Source organism: Muntiacus reevesi, chromosome 15, assembly GCF_963930625.1.
Source record: "Muntiacus reevesi chromosome 15, mMunRee1.1, whole genome shotgun sequence".
Classification (NCBI taxonomy): Eukaryota; Metazoa; Chordata; class Mammalia; order Artiodactyla; family Cervidae; genus Muntiacus; species Muntiacus reevesi.
The window spans coordinates 48,502,206-48,520,520 of record NC_089263.1 but is presented as its reverse complement, the minus strand read 5'-3'; the positions used below and the strand labels follow the sequence as shown (position 1 = coordinate 48,520,520).

At 36.3% G+C, this 18,315-nt stretch overlaps 1 protein-coding gene across 1 annotated transcript in view; it reads right to left on the bottom strand.

The window, feature by feature from the left end:
- LRFN5 (leucine rich repeat and fibronectin type III domain containing 5) overlaps positions 1-18,315 on the bottom strand; it is a 290,011-nt gene that overhangs the window by 136,316 nt on the left and 135,380 nt on the right. The window contains exon 2 of the mRNA XM_065906709.1: positions 10,276-10,452. The gene's annotated coding sequence lies outside the window, so the exon portion shown is untranslated. The remainder of the gene's footprint in view (positions 1-10,275; positions 10,453-18,315) is intronic.

Genomic DNA, 18,315 nt, shown 5'->3' with positions numbered 1-18,315 from the left:
TTATAATACTTGGATCACTTAAAGTATTAAATTACATATTTGGATTTGAGATAGAAGATAATTTGTATAATTTTAACCAAACATTTTGACATCTATTCTTGTTTTTGAGTTTTAGTAAAATTCTATTTATTCAGAATGATCATGGGTTGCTGGTTAATTTACTTTCTAGTGAAGTAAAGTTCCTCTACGTCCTAAGCAGAGATTACTAATTTGCAAGGAATTACAGTGAATTCACTGTAACTAACACTGAAAAAGAGAAACACAATATATATTCACTATATATTTAATATATATTCAACAATATATTCAATATATATTCACTAACACTGAAAAAGAGAAACACTATATATATATATATAGTCATTCTTATTATTTTAATGTATTTGATCTGTACATTTTTAAAGTAAATCCCTGATATTTGCTGTTTCTTATATGAGTACCATGCACAAAAGTGCACTGTAAAATGCATAAATAAGTGGTCTTTTGGTTTATTTGAAGTAGATTAAATAAGAGTTTCTCATGTAGTAGTACATCTTATATAGAGTTACTGCTTTCTGGACTTATTTCTGAAGGTGACTCAAGAAATATCCTAAGAAACAAAAGCATAAAAAACTCTATTTGAGCAAAACACTTGCCTGAATCTACAGCACAGATATGATCATTTCTGAGATTTAAAATACATGAGAACAAAATATTACTTGTTCACATGGATATCATGTAGCAAAAATAAATGATAAAGATACTAACAAGACTGGGTAAGGATAAGTTAGATTGATGATTGCTAGATTATTATTGGATATTTTCTTCAATATGTTCCTTATTTATCATAACTTTTCATAACAGAGTAGTATAGATCTCTTTTTATAAATATTCTTGGTACAACTGCATGTGGAATCACATGGATTCTGTCCTCAAGTATTAGAAATCAGGAATACTACTGTGAAACTACCAATAAAAAAATAGCAAAGTATTGCTAAAGAGGTTTAAAGAATTTCTCTATACCTTTAATAAAAGCTACTTGTATGTTACGATGAATACAGGACAAACCCAAGTGATTCAGATACTGGGTGCATGCCAGGCTCACTATTACGTGACTCATTCCTGGATACCAGTTTCCAGAATGAGGATATTTACATATAACTGCATCAATAAAATACATGAATAATATAGGTCCACTCTCATTATCACTCTAATTGCTTCATATAGAGTCATTCTTTAATTAAATCTGATCTAAAATTTTGAGATTCTAACATTTCATTTCAAGATGCATATAATAAATATGAAAAGTGCTTCAAAATACAATCCAATAAAATGAAAACATTTTGTTAAATTGCATATAAAATGTTTCGTCTGTATTTCTGTTTCAGTTCTGTCTTAAGTAGAGAATTCTTATTATGGAAAAGTGCATCTTTTGGTCTCTTTATATATAATGGATGCATATTCTCAATTGCAAATTATTTCTGTGTTAGAATCATTGTTAGTAAGTATTGAAATAATCTAAGAGGCACTCATTTGCCTGTAATGGAATACTATCTTCAAGACATAAATAAGTAAGCAGGTATTAAAAGGTTATTTGTTTTCTAGATATTAAACAGTGTGTTAAGGCTTCAGGATTTAGCACAGTAATCCATATTTGCATGCAAGTGATCACAAAGAAAGCCAGATTCTTATTATGGATTTAGAGCTATCTGATACTAACAGGAATAGTCACCTTAAAACAAAAGATGGTTTTACCTCAGCACCAAAGCTGTCATCTCAGTTGCTAAAACTCATTTGTCTGATCTTTCACCATATACACACACAGAACATGCGTTTATGTCACGTAAGTAATACCTTGAATATTCCTAACAGCCCATTAATTAATAAGACAAATGACCATGCTGCAAGGTCACAGTTGTCATTCCTACAGCTTTACATATGTAAACAGGGGTGATGAAAGGTTATCATTTAGAGGAACCCACACATTAACTCTTGCTTGTCTGCATTCCCAGTGGTATGCCTTATTGATTCCCTCTCAGTGATAAAATATCTTCAGCACCACTGGTGTTCTTAAACATTCTATTAACAAATATTAAATACCTTTGTGTCAAAACCATATCATCTAAGTTAAATGTACAAAGTGAGCAGTTTTCAAAATCAAGTCTCTAGGTGTTCTTATATTACTAATATTTTCAGCTAGCAATGATATGTCTCTAAGATCTCTGATTTTTACACATCTTTCCATGTAGTTCTGAGTATATATTTGAATATTTCCTCCCTTCATGTTATGTCATTAGCAATATTAAGTTGCTGTTTATGATCAATATAGCATACACATTTTCTCCCAGTCTGTGAGTTTCTTCACGGTAAAATGAATTTTTTTCTAAAAGAAGCCTTTGTACTGCCAATTTTCCCCCTTTCTGTAAAGCCTCCCACACACTACTTAATATTGATGGAGAAATGCCTTGGTATACCCAGAGAATTCCAAATCTGACATATGTTAAAATACTCCTAGTGCAGAGCATAGCGATTCAAAAGGGGTGAACAGCATAGCCAGTGGAACAGGGTGCTCATTACAATAAACTGGGTAAGGTTGGGTCCATAAAAACTGGATTTTTTTCAATGAGTTTCTTAGCCAATGCGTTGCAATTAAGATTGCTGCCATGCATCTAATGCTGGTTGCCAGAAGTACTCTCCACATGACATCAATTTCTTCTGGCCCTAAATGTAAAGTAATCATTATCTCCTAAAGCAAAGCATTTCTTCAGACCTCTTCCCAGGACTCTTCACAGTAAGAGCTATAGTATTAGCAACCCACAGGGCCAACGCTAACATTAGACAGAGCAGAGGCCTTTCTCATCAAATACTGCCAGCTAAGACATTTTTAATTTTGGTGTCAGTACTTAAGGGCTTTAGGGAGAACCATGCATTCTCTCTCTAGCTTCTGGAGTTTTTACCTAAATGGGACAATGCATCAGCACATTAACAATAGTTCAAGGCTGAAACCTATCTCTGAGGCCCAGACAAACTCTACTTCTAATAAGAATTACACTGCATAATCTGAGGAGGCCTTACAAATAGCTGTAAAAAGAAGAGAAGCGAAAAGCAAAGGAGAAAAGGAAAGATATACCCATTTGAATGCAGAGTTGCAAAGAATAGCAGGGAGAGACAAGAAAGCATTCCTCAGCAATCAATGAAAAGAAGTAGAGGAAAACAACGGAATGGGTAAGACTAGAGATCTCTTCAAGAAAATTAGAGATACCAAGGGAACATTTCATGCAAAGATGGGCTCAATAACGGACAGAAATGGTAGGGACCTAACAGAAGTAGAAGATATTAAGAAGAGGTGGCAAGAATACACAGAAGAACTGTGCAAAAAAGATCTTTATGACCCAGATAATCACGATGATGTGATCACTCACACTCAGCTAGAGACAGACATCCTGGAATGTGAAGTCAAGTAGGCCTTAGGAAGCATCACTATGAACAAAGCTAGTAGAGGTGATGGAATTCCAGTTGAGCTATTTCAAATCCTGAAAGATGATGCTGTGAAAGTGCTGCACTCAATATGTCAGCAAATTTGGAAAAGTCAGCAGTGGCCACAGGACTGGAAAAGGTCAGTTTTCATTCCAATCCCAAAGAAAGGCAATGTCAAAGAATGCTCAAACTACTTCACAATTGCACTCATCTCACACGCTAGTCAAGTAATGCTCAAAATTCTCCAAGCCAGGCTTCAGCAATTTGTGAACCGTGACCTTCCAGATGTTCAAGCTGGTTTTAGAAAAGGCAGAGGAACCAGAGATTAAATTGGCAGCATCTGCTAGATCATTGAAAAAACAAGAGCGTTCCAGAAAAAACATCTATTTCTGGTTTATTGACTATACCAAAGCCTTTGACTGTGGATCACAATAAACTGTGGAAAATTCTGAAAGAGATGGGAATACCAGACCACCTGACCTGCCTCTTGAGAAACCTGTATGCAGGTCAGGAAGCAACAGTTAGAACTGAACATGGAACAACAGACTGGTTCCAAATAGGAAAAGGAGTACGTCAAGGCTGTATATTGTCACCCTGCTTATTTAACTTATATGCAGAGCACACCATGAGAAATGCTGGGCTGGAGGAAGCAAAAGCTGGAATCAAGACTGCCAGGAGAAATATCAATAACCTCAGTTATGCAGATGACACCACCCTTATGGCAGAAAGTGAAGAAGAACTAAAGAGCCTCTTGATGAAAGTGAAAGAGAGGAGTGAAAAAGTTGGCTTAAAGCTCAACATTCAGAAAACTAAGATTGTGGCATCCGGTCCCATCACTTCCTGGCAAATAGATGGGGAAACAGTGGAAACAGTGGCTGACTTTATTTTTCTGGGCTTCAAAATCACTACAGATGGTGATTGCAGCTATGAAATTAAAAGATGTTTACTCCTTGGAAGGGAAGTTACGACCAATCTAGATAGCATATTAAAAAGCAGAGACATTACTTTATCAATAAAGGTCCGTCTAGTCAAGGCTATGGGTTTTCCAGTGGTCATGTATGGATGTGAGCGTTGGACTATAAAGAAAGCTGAGCACCGAAGAATTGATGCTTTGAACTGTGGCGTTGGAGAAGACTCTTGAGAGTCCCTTGGACTGCAAAAAGATCCAACCAGTCCATCCTAAAGGAAATCAGTCTGGATGTTCATTGGAAGGACTGATGTTGAAGCTGAAACTCCAATACTTTGGCCACCTGATGCGAAGAATTGACTCATTGGAAAAGACCCTGATGCTGGGAAAGATTGAGGGCAGGAGGAAAAGGGGATGACAGAGGATGAGATGGTTGGATGGCATCACCGACTCAACGGACATGGGTTTGGGTGGACTCCGGGAGTTGGTGATGACAGTGGGGCCTGGCGTGCTGCAGTTCATGGGGTCGCAGAGAGTTGGACATGAGTGAACGACTGAACTGAACTGAATCTCAGATACAGGTAAGCTCATTTTCCCCTGAACATGACTATGTGTAGCTTTCCTTCACTGTGTATCTTTTGCTAGTTCTTTCTGAGTCATAATGCCCTTACTTCTCTTGAAGGAAAGTGAATGTCGCTCAGTCATGTCCAACTCTTTGCAACCCCAGAGACTATACAGTCCATGGAATTCTCCAGGCCAGAATACTAGAGTGGGTGTGTGTGAGTTTGAGTGTGAAAGTCACTCAGTTGTGTCTGACTCTTTGTGACCCCATGGACTAAATAGTCCATGGAATTCTCTAGGCCAGAATACTGGAGTGGATAGACTTTCCTTTCTCCAGGGGATCTTCCCAACCCAGGGATCAAACCCAGGTCTCCCACATTGTAGGCAAATTCTTTACCAGCTTCTCCTACTGATCCACAATTATTTTTAGACCAAAATTTTACTTAGATTCATTTGTATCTGCTTCATAATAGTAAGGGCAGGTCTTGATCTGCCATGGATCTCAAAACAAGACCCTGAAGAATGATGCTGAGCTAAGAAGGGACGTAGGGCACTGGAAAAGCAGCCACCCACTGTGAATGATGAGCCTGAAATAAAATGGGGTCATGCTCTGAAAAGAGGAAAATGCAAACACAAATCAAGAGATTTAATAGTTGATATTAATACTTAAAAATTTTGTTCTAGCTGATGTTATCAGAACCTTTATTTTCTAAAATAAAAGCAAAAAATGTTCATGTTTTACATGATGAAAGCTTCCTGTGCCTTGTATTTAACACTCATATTTAAACATCTAAACATTTATATTTAATATATACCATTGTCAGTATAGACATAAACACATTTAGGCCACTACTTGCAAAGCTATTAGTTCTAGAAATAAAAGCCCTAGCTCTTGTCAGTAGAATCAGAGTTTCAGGAACTTTATAACAAAGTCAAGAAAGTCATAAGGAAAACTATAAGTCACTAAAGAAAGACAAACAACAAAATAAAAACAACAAAAAGACCCAAGTTGATAGAAAGGCAAAATATAAACACTAAATTTTCAGTAACATTTCCTGTCTGTGACAATGTTCTCTGATGCCGTAGTGATTATTTTACAGATCTCAGAGGCTTTTCCTCTCTTAAAACACACACACACACACACACACACGCACGCGCACACACACATGGGTGTGGGGAGGGAGGGACTCTATGCCTGTTTTCACAGTGCCTAAAGAAAAAAAGAGACACAATATTGAGCAAAATGGACACGGACTGTGACTTTACAGGGCTTTCATCCTGATGAAGTCAGTTTTAGTCAGACAGCTGCACAGAGAGACAAGATGTCAGTGAATTAGTTATAAGGTGCTATGAGACCCTAAAATTCAAGGGGATGATCTTGTCAGGTGGAGCAAGAAAGGGTTCCTTCAGGTAGCAAATACTGTGTTGAGACACTAGGCCAAAAGGAGATGGGAGTGGTTATCCCACTTAGGGAGAATCAACCACGTGCAAAGATCTCAGTGGCAGCCATATGACAAGGAAGAAGCCCTGAAAGGCATGTGGAATGCAGGGAAGGAAGGGAGCATCATGTGGGTTGAGCTGGAGGCACTTAGAAATAAGTGTTCACCCATGGGAGTGTTGTAAGCCATGATAAAACTTGGTCTGTGTTCTAAGGGGAATGGTCTTTAGAGAGGTGTGTCATCTCAATTTTCTATTTTGTAAAGCTCTATTTGCTACCTATGGAGACAGAGTAAGTGCATCAGTGCAAGTGAGCAGATAATTCAAGAGGTCTCTGAAGTAGCCCAGGGGAAAAATTATGGTCGGACCAGGATACTGATGGTCCCTAATGGAGAAGAGTGGATGAATTTAAGAAATATTTTGGTAGGTAAATATGACCAGATTAGGTGGTGGAACTGTGGAAAGAAAGAGTAAAGAGACAGATGATTCTTATTTTTTTTCCTGGTACAGGATGATGTCATTTACTGAGCTCAAGTCTGTTTAAAAAAGGTGTTTGTAGGATGGCCAAGAGCTTAGTCTGCGACATGTTAAATCAAGGCACTTAGGTGATTAGACATATCAATTCGGAAATGACTGGCACTAAGTATATAAATAAATGAAACTCAATATAAAGTTTTTTATTCTCCCTTCCTTTCATACTGAGCACTGCATGATGTAACATATTTACTCTCTGCTCTACCTTTCAGGATTATTGAACCTAATTCATGTATTTACTTCGGTGTGTAATTTTGTCCTATCAATAAGCCTAATTCTCTATGTTTTTGTGGCTCAAGCATCTGGAATGATTTCAAGTGCCAATGATTTCAATGATTTAGCCATACATATATGGCTAAAGATATACGTATATACGTGAAATTAAAAAAACAAAACACTAGCAGAGACCATATTCAAATTTTTAAAGCTACCCCATATTCCTATTACATATTTAATGTCATTAAGGCTATCTTTGGAGAAGGAAAGGCAGCCCACTCCAGTATTCTTGCCTGGAGAATCCCACAGACAGAGGAATCTGGCGGGCTGCAGTCCATGGCGTCGCACAGAGTCGGACACGACTGAAGTGATGTAGCACAGCCCAGGGCTACCTTGTTCTTCGGAAGGCACACTAGCCTTGTAACTATCATTGCTGCTGTGAGTATATTAAATTATGCTTAGGAAATCAGTCCTGAATATTCACTGGAAGGACTGATGCTGAAGCTGAAGCTCCAGTACTTGGGCCACCTGATGGGAAGAACTGACTCACTGGAAAAGACCCTGATGCTGCGAAAGATTGAAGGCTGGAGGAGAAGGGGATGACAGAGGATGAGATGGTTGGATGGCATCACTGACATGATGGACATGAGTTTGAGTAGGCTCCGGGTGTTGGTGATGGGCAAGAAAGCCTGGCATGCTACAGTCCATGGGGTCACAAAGAGTCAGACACCACTGAGCGACTGAACTGAACTGATATATTTACACAAGCATGTACATCTCCTCTTCAGACACTATTCTTTATTCTTTAAATTTATCTGTGCTTTAGCTAAACAAGAACAGCAGAAATAGATAAAAGTATTCTCTTCTGATCAAAACTAATTGAAAAGGCCACAGTGAGAAAAATAACCATCATAATACCACCACCTCAGCTGACCTGTACTAATAACAAACAGGCCTTCCATTATCTCATTCTTTTACTACTTCTCCATTCATTACTTCCACTAAGAAAGTTCCTAGTATCTCATTTAGTTTTTTAAAGGGATTTTAATGGATGTGCTATGAATTTTCAATGAGCTATTTGAAATTTGAGGAACCTAATTAGGAATGTATTTACTTTCTCTTTTTTAAGTGTGATTAATTCTATCCAAGACTTTTAGCCTAATGTTACTCCAAAGGAAAAAATAAAATGGAAAAGGAGGTTCTACTTTTACAGACTAATGGACTGGCAATTAAAAAAATTGAATTAAACATTAACTCAGAAGAGTCGTTTTCAATATATAAATTATTTCTGTTTAGCCTTCTATTGCCAGGTTAATTAAGTAAATCCCTTTGGCCTTGATTATAGCCATTAGTAAATGAAAATGTAGTTGAATTCACTAAGTCTTGTGATTTACACTAGGGAATCAACATCAGTAGATACATTTCCTTGGCTAACAGCTTTCATAAAGTCTGATGTTTATTTAGAAAAAGTCAGCCTTATCTGTGAAAAACAAAAATTAATTAATTATATAATTCATTGTTTGGGCGGATAAACTCTCTGCAGCTTCTTGTGGGGTTGCCTTTAAGAAACAAACCCCAGATGGTCCACATCTAAAAAATGTGTCAAATCACCTCAGGCTCAAAGAATATCCTCAATTTCTTTAAGAAAAGAAAAAGGTGGAAAATTTAGAATGTCTTCCTCAAGTTGTTTTATTTTAAAAAAGCTCAAGGACAAAAGCCATGAAAACAATTCTTAAGATAAATGAATAAATCATGTACATAAAGAGCACAATATAATAAAATATACATAGAAAAAAATCTACACTAAAATAATGATCTGTAATGTATCTTCTGTATATTCAGATTTATCATTTTATGCTACAGTTAGAGTTATAATGAATTAATCTCAACATAATCCAATACATTCTTCTGTTTATGTCTTAAAATTAGTCCTTCTATATTATTTTCAGAACACTAGCAACGACATACTGGCGGCCTGTTTTAAGTCTTATACAAGGGTAACACTATGATTCAGAAATAAATTCTTAACAGTTTCTATATTCTCTAAGGACACAGACTTGTCTGTTGGTGGCATATTAAGTTGCAATATGTTGTAAAATAAAAGTAAGGTTATTAAGTATCTCCTACTCATTCCCTTCAAGGAAATTTCAATTGCCAAGCACCGAATTACTAGGACAACATCAGTCAGTCAGTAGGACAGTGTACATCAAATGTAAGCTGTCTGTAAAAATACACCCATAATCATTTCCTATATGGTCACGATGTGATACAAATATGTCCTTAACAGCAGCAAGAGGCACTTAAATCCAGAGTTTTGGCAAAGTAAAAAAGAAATATTCTAAATTTAAACCAAATAAACTAGAAAAATGGCAAAAAGATAGAATGGCAAAAAGGAAAGTCTAAAGTTCGAAATAAACTGTCTTTACTATCAAACCCTGTGAATACAAATATTCATGTAATTAATGTATTTACCTGATTTATCCAGCAACTAGAAAGAAGAGAGATAAACACGTAGCTGGGAATTTGGTTTTGGGTCGTATACACAATACTTCATGTGCCTCTTTTTCCTTTAATTTTCCTACATACGATTTCCCTTGTCCTTAGTTTTTCTGAATGCATATGTATAGGCTGCCATAACTCCTTCAGTGACACAGAGAACATGTCATTCAGTAAATCAACCAATCAAAAAAAGTACTATTTCTAGCACCAGTCCCTTACCTTCTATGAAGTAACAGGGATCACAGACCTGGAAGGAGTACTAGAGTATCAAGATTCAAAAACCAGGGATTTTATTCCATCTTCTTAATTCATCAGGTAAGGAACTTTGATAAAAAACTTGGTCATTCTTAATCTATTTATTCATGTGCAACCATTATTATGTTAATCTCTCCCACATCTATGTCTCAAGATTGCAAATACAATTTATAATAACACAAGTGAAATATCAAAAAATTTTTGAATATTCCATAAAAGTATAGGTTAGCAACATCAATGTGGTAGAATTTGTATCTCCAAAAGACAGGACTCAAAACATAGAAGAAATATTCAGTGATGAATAATAATGGATTTTAATTTGTATATTAATTAGCAAGATTTCCAGTTAGCCTCACCTAAAGTGTTTTTAAACCCACTGGCAATGACCAAACTGAATGCGATCAACTTACTTCTGGAGCCTGAAGAGTTCCTCACTGCGGAGAAGGAGTCAGCATTCTGCCTGGCTGCTGCAGAAGACGGGCAGGGTGAAAGCATCTCCAAAGTTGGTTTTGAGGATGGTGACAGAAGTAAGGGTGCTCAGCTACTACATATCTTCCCAAACACCTGGCAGAATGGTTACAGGGACTCTTCAAAGGAGACAAGAATAAAAAAGAAAGGATATCAAAATATGCTAATGATGTATCTTTGAAAAGTATAGTTGCTGTTAACTGTGTGATCAATTTCAATCTCTATCAGGAATATCACTAAATAGAACTTAAATATTCATAGGTTTGCATAATAAGGCTTTCCAGTGGAATCTGTAATAGGCTCTGATTCTAATAAATATGTCAGCAGTCTGCTTTTCACTTTTGGAAGTTTTCTTATCTCATAATTGAAAATAGTTTAAACACTCATACAATACATCAAAGTTCAATTTTCTTTATATTTCAATGAATTCAACTTGTAGGCTACTGTTAAATACTAATCATCCCTACTAAGTACAAGAAACCCTACAATGGGGATACAGCAATGAATGAATGAATCTCATCAGTCTTGCCCTCATGGAGTTAAAGAGGGCTTCCCTTGTAGTTCAGCTGGTAAAGAATCCGCCTGCAATACAGGAGACCCAGGTTCAATTCCTGGGTCGGGAAGATCTGCTGGAGAAGGGATAGGCTACCCACTCCAGTATTCTCAGGCTCCCCTGGTGGTTCAGCTAGTAAAGAATCAGCCTGCAGTGCAGAAGAACTGGGTTGGGAAGATCCCCCGGAGAAGGGAACAGCTACCCACACCAATATTCTGGCCTGGAGAATTCCATGGACTGTAGAGCCAATGGGGCCGCAATGAGCTGGACATGACTGAGTGACTTTCACTTTCATGGAGTTAATAGCTTGCCAAGTTGCCTGTTTTTTTCTTAAATAGATAAAATTCATTTATTTCAACCCATACATCTAGGGAGAAAATACAGAGATGTACCATTTGTATTTTAACTCCACGTCAGCAGATTGCTGATTTCTGTTTCTAAAAGTTCTATGTCAATCTAAATAATAATCAACCTAGCTCTATAAGACACAATATTTACTTGCTTTCCCTCAAGATCTATATAATAGTATCACTGACACTCAATCACTGTCAATTTTTAATGTAGAAATAGGCTGAGTTTTAAAAATGTTCTTGAAATGAGTAAAAGCATTTTGGTTTTACTTTGGCTATGACTTATTTTATCCACAGAGGCAAACATGAGGAGTAGTACAATTCCAAAGAATGAGAATAAATACAGACTGAAGATGATACAAGGATGACTCAAGTTTAGCTTATTGTTTCTGCTATCTCCATTTGTAAAGATGTGTGAAAGATGTTATAGAGTCAAAATTTAAGAGGGTGATTACATTGTTCTGAGAGATGTAATAATTATGACTTTATCCAAAAAGAAAGGGAAACTATTGCTAAGTTAATATGGAATTTATTCCAAAATTCTAAAAATCAATGCACAGATAAATGATAAAGTTGACTAAAAGTACAAGAATCTGCCTGCAATGCAGGAGAACTGGATTCAGTCCCTGAGTTGGAAAGATCTCCCGGAGAATGGAATGGCTACCCACTCCAGTACTCTGGCTTGGAGAGTTCCATAGACTATTCCACGGGGTCGCAGAGAGTCGGATACAACTGAGCAACTTTCACTTCCACTTTTCAATTACATTTTCTTTATTTCAAAGTATTTTTATGAATATGACAACCAATGCTATCTTTAAAATTTATATTTATTATAAAAGAAAGATGCCATTATAAAATTATAGAATAAATAAGACATAACCCCTATAGAGAGAGATAAATAAATCATATGCCAACCATCTGAGATAGCTATTGCTTGCCTTTTCATTTATTTCCTTCCATAATATTTTAAAATACATTTTACATTTATATATATATATATATATACACACATATATATATATATGGCAAAAATGTAAGAAAGACACAGCCCTCTCAGAAAGAACAAATTTCACATTTCAGAACATCCTCTCAGAAATATTTCATGCATACACAAATGTGTGTGCATATGTGTAGATTTTTATTCAAATCAAGAATACTGTATGCTGTTGTGTTCTATTCCTTTAATGTATCCTGGAGATTATTCAATTTCTATCCTCTATCATCAACACCATCCATCCTATCAGTCAATATCTTTCATATGAATACAACATAATCTGCTCATAATACATCCCAACTGAAAGGCACCATTTCTAGGATTTTGTTATTATAAAAAGAAGATATTATCATAAAAATTATATAACTCATCCACATATCTACACACATGTGTGACTTAACAGTATATTAAATTCCTGGTATAAGTATCATAAGCTCTTAGAACTAAAATATTTAAGCGAGAAAACTTCATTGTTTTAGAAACTATATTTTCCCTTATCTGCAGTAATGAGGTAGCATTTACCACAGCAAGTAGTATTGTTACTGCTGCTGCTGGTATCAGTATTGTTACTACAACAAGAATAAATCTGAATTTAGAATTTTACTTTATAATAGTGCATTATGATAGCAAAGTATAAATGCTTTCAATTTTTATGCTAACTAAAAGAAAAAGAAAAAACTAAGGATTGATGATTAAGCATATTTCTGTGTCTTCATTTTAATATGAAAAGTACAGAAACTGACACAATCCTATATAATTCAAATTTCCCAGGCAAAGTTCTTTATATGTATGGTTACATAATTTATGAATGACAACATTTTTCTTTGTTATACTGCCTTTTATTAAGCAATTACTATACTATGCACCAGCTACAAAAAAGCAGGTGTTATCCAAATCAATTCTCCCAAGAATCAAATGAGTTAAACACATATTCATCTACAACACTATTTAAAAAGAGGAGGAATAGAGATAAGTCAAGAAATCTTTAACAAGGTTATAGAGCTAGTACCGGCCAAAGCTGGAGGTCTCACCAGGGCTGCTGCTGCGGCTGCTAAGTCGCTTCAGTCGTGTCCCACTCTGTGCGACTCCATAGACAGCAGCCCACCAGGCTCCCCCGCCCCTGGGACTCTCCAGGCAAGAACACTGGAGTGGGTTGCCATTGCCTTCTCCAATGCATGAAAGTGAAAGTGAAGTCGCTCAGTCGTGTCTGACTCCTAGCGATCCCATGGACTGCAGCCCACCAGGCTCCTCGGTCCATGGGATTTTCCAGGCAAGAGCACTGGAGTGGGGTGCCAGTGCCTTCTCCGCTCACCAGGGCGATCTCACTACAAGTCAGTGCTCTTATGTCTCATAATGGGAGTGAAGATTTCAGACAACTATTATAGGTTCTATAGTAAACAAACCTAAAATGGTGCTATTTCTTTTGGGGGGACAGCGGGTCCATGTATTTTGGCAATGCCCAAAACAAAGAGATTTTAGACTGCAATTCTAATAAAGCAATTTTCTTGTGAGATCTTTTAAGGACTTCCTTTTCTTCTTGATAGTATGTTTAAATAAAACATCTTATAAGAAATTCTGATCAGTTCCATAGTTTCAAGATGTTGCTATGTTGGCCTTCTTCCACAATCTTAGAAAATTTGGCAACTGTTACTGTTTATGTACATGTATTCCCAAGAAATATGGTTCTCCCTCTAACAATTATCTCAGATGCCAATATGAAACTCCAAAAAGAACTCAGAAAACATGGGCAAAACTCTAGGAGTTATTAAGGAATATCTTTTTTTCTCCTCAATAATGACTGTACTTTAATTTGAATCTCACTATCAGTAAAGGCAGAACTTTAAAGTCTTATGAACCTGGGTTGGAACCATCACTATGACAGTATTCCTCAGTTTTCTCTTTTAAAATAATAACTAAAAAAACAATATTATAAAAAGCTGTAATTATTTCAAAGCATAGTATATCTGAACGTGCCAATCAAAATGTGCTATTTGCTTTAGGGCATTCAATAATTTTATTTCCCTCCTGAAAAGCTACAAACCAAGACAGCATATTAAAGAACAGAAACATTACTTTGCTGACAAAGGTCCATCTAGTCAAAGCTATGGTTTTTCCAGTAGTCATGCATGGATATAAGAGTTGAACCATAAAGAAAGCTGAGCATCAAAGAATTGATGTTTTTGAACAGTGGTGTTGGAGAAGACTCTTGAGAGTCTCTTGGACTGCAAGGAAATCAAACCAGTCAATCCTAAAGTAAATCAGTCCTGAATATTCATTAGAAGGACTGATGCTGAAGTTGAAGCTCCAGTACTTTGGCCACCTGATGTGAACAGTCTACCCATTAGAAAAGACCCTGATGATGGGAAAGACTGAAGGTGGGATGAGAAGGGGAAAACAGAAGACAAAACGGTTGGATGGCATCACCAATTTAATGGACATAAGTTTAAGCAAGCTCCGGGAGATGGTGCAGGACAGGGAAGCCTGGAGTGCTGCAGTCCATCGCGTTGCAAAGAGTCAGACACGATTGAGCAAATGAACAGCAACAAAGAGAACTTCTTCCTAAGGCTGCCTTAAGTTTTAGCCCATTAAACCTTAAGGAAATCCTTGAAATATTTGAAGCTAACAGTAAAATAATCTTAAGTATTCCTTTCAATTTAAATATCCAGGATTTGAACATCTACAAATCCACCAAATGGCATCATTACTGATTTTTCTCCATCTTATTGCTATCTCTAATAGTATAAAATAATATGTTCTTTTTGTTTAGTTGCTGTCATGTCTGACTCTTTTGAGACCCCATGGACTATAGCCTGCCAGGCTCCTCTGTCCATGGGATATCCCAGGCAAGAATACTGGAATAGGTTGCCATTTCCTTCTCCAGGGCATCTTCCTGACTCAGGGATCAAAACCGGGTCTCCTGTACTGACAGGTAAATTCTTTACCACTGAGCCAACAAGGAGGCCCCACAGAATAACATGAGGCGGGTGTTTTACATTAGGCCTTAATTACATTTACCTTGTATTGAAAATGATTAAAAATCAAACAATCATCCAGATAGGTCTTTGATCTTCATGAAGCAAAAAGTCAAAATTTTGGATATATGTGAGCAAATGAATCTTGATTTCACTGAAATTAATTTAATCAGCTATTTAATAATCATACATGGCTTGGCATAATATGACCATGATCCTTAGTGCACTACTTCAAAAATGAGGGTAAAAAATAAAAAGTGCTATTTTATTAAGACAAATAGCTTGAAAAAATGAACTAGAAATGCAAAATAAAAGTGGAAATTACTTCACATAAATGAGTCTTTTAAATGCATAAATATTCAGAAGGATTCATATAAACACTATTACTGCTTGCCTCATCACCAGCATTGCTAAATCTAATTTAAAAATTAAATTAGAGATACTGATTGAATATGGAAATGCATTTGTGTTACTGGATAAAAGTGTAGTATCATGTACTTGGCTATAGGAAGATGTTTACAAATTACTATACACATCCAGAATCATATGATAAATAAATTAATGCACACTAGAACATTTATTGCTTAATGTAAATGTCACATTGTAAATGAGAACAACTAATCATTCCTCTCCTCTAATAGCAAGAGTTCAGCAGTTAAATAAAACATAAATCTTGATGACCTAAAAATTTTATTACTGCATTTGCAATTTCCTGTTAACAAGTCAAGAAAATAACTTCAAGTAATGCTGTATTTCAAGAGATACAACCCAAGGTGAAGGGCTGTTTTAGAAGGGGCAGAAGGTGGGTAGAGGTGGTTGTTGGCTGTGGATTTTTTTCAAGGAGCTGACTCCTTCACTAAATCTCATAATGATAATTTATCATAATAGATTTTTCTTGATAAACAATGGATACTAAATTAATATCTGATTTAGTGAAGAAACCAAATGCATCATCCCAATTTGACTTTAATTATAAAAATCTACTAGATTTTGCCCGCAAGAGTCCTACACAAAAGTAAGTAAAAGAAATGTAAAATAGGCTGAACGAAGATTACAGAGTTAATGAAGTACCTTCCCTTGCATAACTAATGTCTTCTTATATGACAGAATAAAAAAAATGCAAAATAGTAACAAAAAATACTTCAATATATAAATCATTCAGAAGCTAAATTTTCTCTACTAAATGTTTCCTTTAAATCTTTTTTTTTTAAATTTCAAAAATCAGAAAATATTTTTTTTCTTCTTAAAGACAACTTTGATTGGCACATCCTCATCCCCTGGTAAAGAGAGAGAGTTGTCCTTTGACTTCTTCCTGTCCTAGACTGTGGTTTATTCTAACACTATAAACATCAGTCCTGCTCTGTTTCCTTGAAACAGGGAAAAAGAAAGTGCGACATTTTGGTTACTCTTAGTGATTTGGGAAAAAATCAGCGGACAGATACTAGGGTCACCCCTGGATGAGGGCACGGCAACCCACTCCAGTATCTCGCGTGGAGAAGCCCATGGATAGAGGAGCCTGGCGGGCTAGAGCCCATGGGGTTGCAGAGAGCTGGACACGACTGAAGTGACTTAGCACACACGCAATCTTCACGTCATGTGTCACCGTGGTAACTTTATTTTTCAATTAAAGGAGACTATCAGTAAGTTCTTATCAAGGCAATGTTTAATATCTACACACACCATTTCATTCTTCCCCCTTCACTCCTTTCTTCTTTCCTGAATCCCCATTTCTTCCTTTCTTTCCTTTTTCCCGCCTCCCTCCTTTGCTCCCTCCATTCCTTTCTGGCCTCCCTGTCTTCTGGGACTCCTGATTTACTTAGAACTTTTGTCTCTTAGTTTTAAAAATGGTTATAATAATACCGACATTATAGTGTCATTTTGAATGGTCTTTGTATATTACACATATGCATACAGTGGTGGATGTGAGTAATGCATGTGTCTAAATACTATAACTTGCCAAAAATGTTTATATTTTATATAAATTAAACCTCTCTACATTTCAACTTATTTCCACTGATTTTGCCCTCTTTCTCCTTCTTTCTTCAGAGCGCCAATAAAGTTTCCTATCAGGTTGAGATACCAAGTCTTTAGTAGCAGTCCCTACTGGCATGGGTGCTTTGTCTCCATCTGATCTCTGACCAATTTGGGCAGTGATGCATCAATTTACTTAGATCTTCTATATATGCAGGTTCTCAACCTCACCTTACTGTTCCTCCTTCTTGCCCACTCCACTTCTCTCCCCCTCCACACATTCCTTTCTCTCCTTTCATTATTTCCTTTCCTCCACAACCTCACCTCTTGTAGGTGAAAACAGAAATTATCTCATAGAGAATAACACTGCATACAACTTTGAATCGTAAGAATTTTTAAAGCACATTTTATAGAACTTCAAAACATGTCTATTATACATGTACTCTCTTCAAACTCTGACTCATGCAGAAATCTGTAGAAAGCAGATCATTTTTAATATGCAAATGAGAAAGTGCATGTCCCATATGTTTATTAATATTCATAATACAAGTAATACATGAGTACACTTCTTCTTTTAAAGTTAAGTATAATCGACAGGAGTTAGGGATGGGGACAGAGGCAGCTGTGGGTACAGAAGAGTAGCAAGCGGTATTATGGGGATAGAACTATTTGGTATTTTGACTGTGTTTATACATACCTATATGTGATAAACTTTAGAAAGCTGAGTATCAACACACATAAGAATATGTTTAGTTGCTAAAATCTGAATAAGGTCAGTGGATAAGAGTGGTCTCAGTTTCTTGGCTGAGATACTAGATTTTATACTACAGTTATGCACAATGTATCACTGGGAGAAACCAGGAGTAGGACATATGGGGATCTCTTTGTATTTCTCACAACTGCATGTGAATCAACATAATGGTACATCATGTGCCTTGGAATAACCCTTATGAGGCAACAGTATTAGGCTGCAATCTCAACATTCATTAATAGAAAAAGAACATTAAGAACACCAAGTTTAGCAACTGCAGTGAATTATTCAATCCTTTTTTAAACCACATCTTGAATACAATGTCTCCAGGAGAACTAGGAAAAAAAACAAACCCTTAAACCCACTAATCAAGGAAAAGCACCTCACCGCT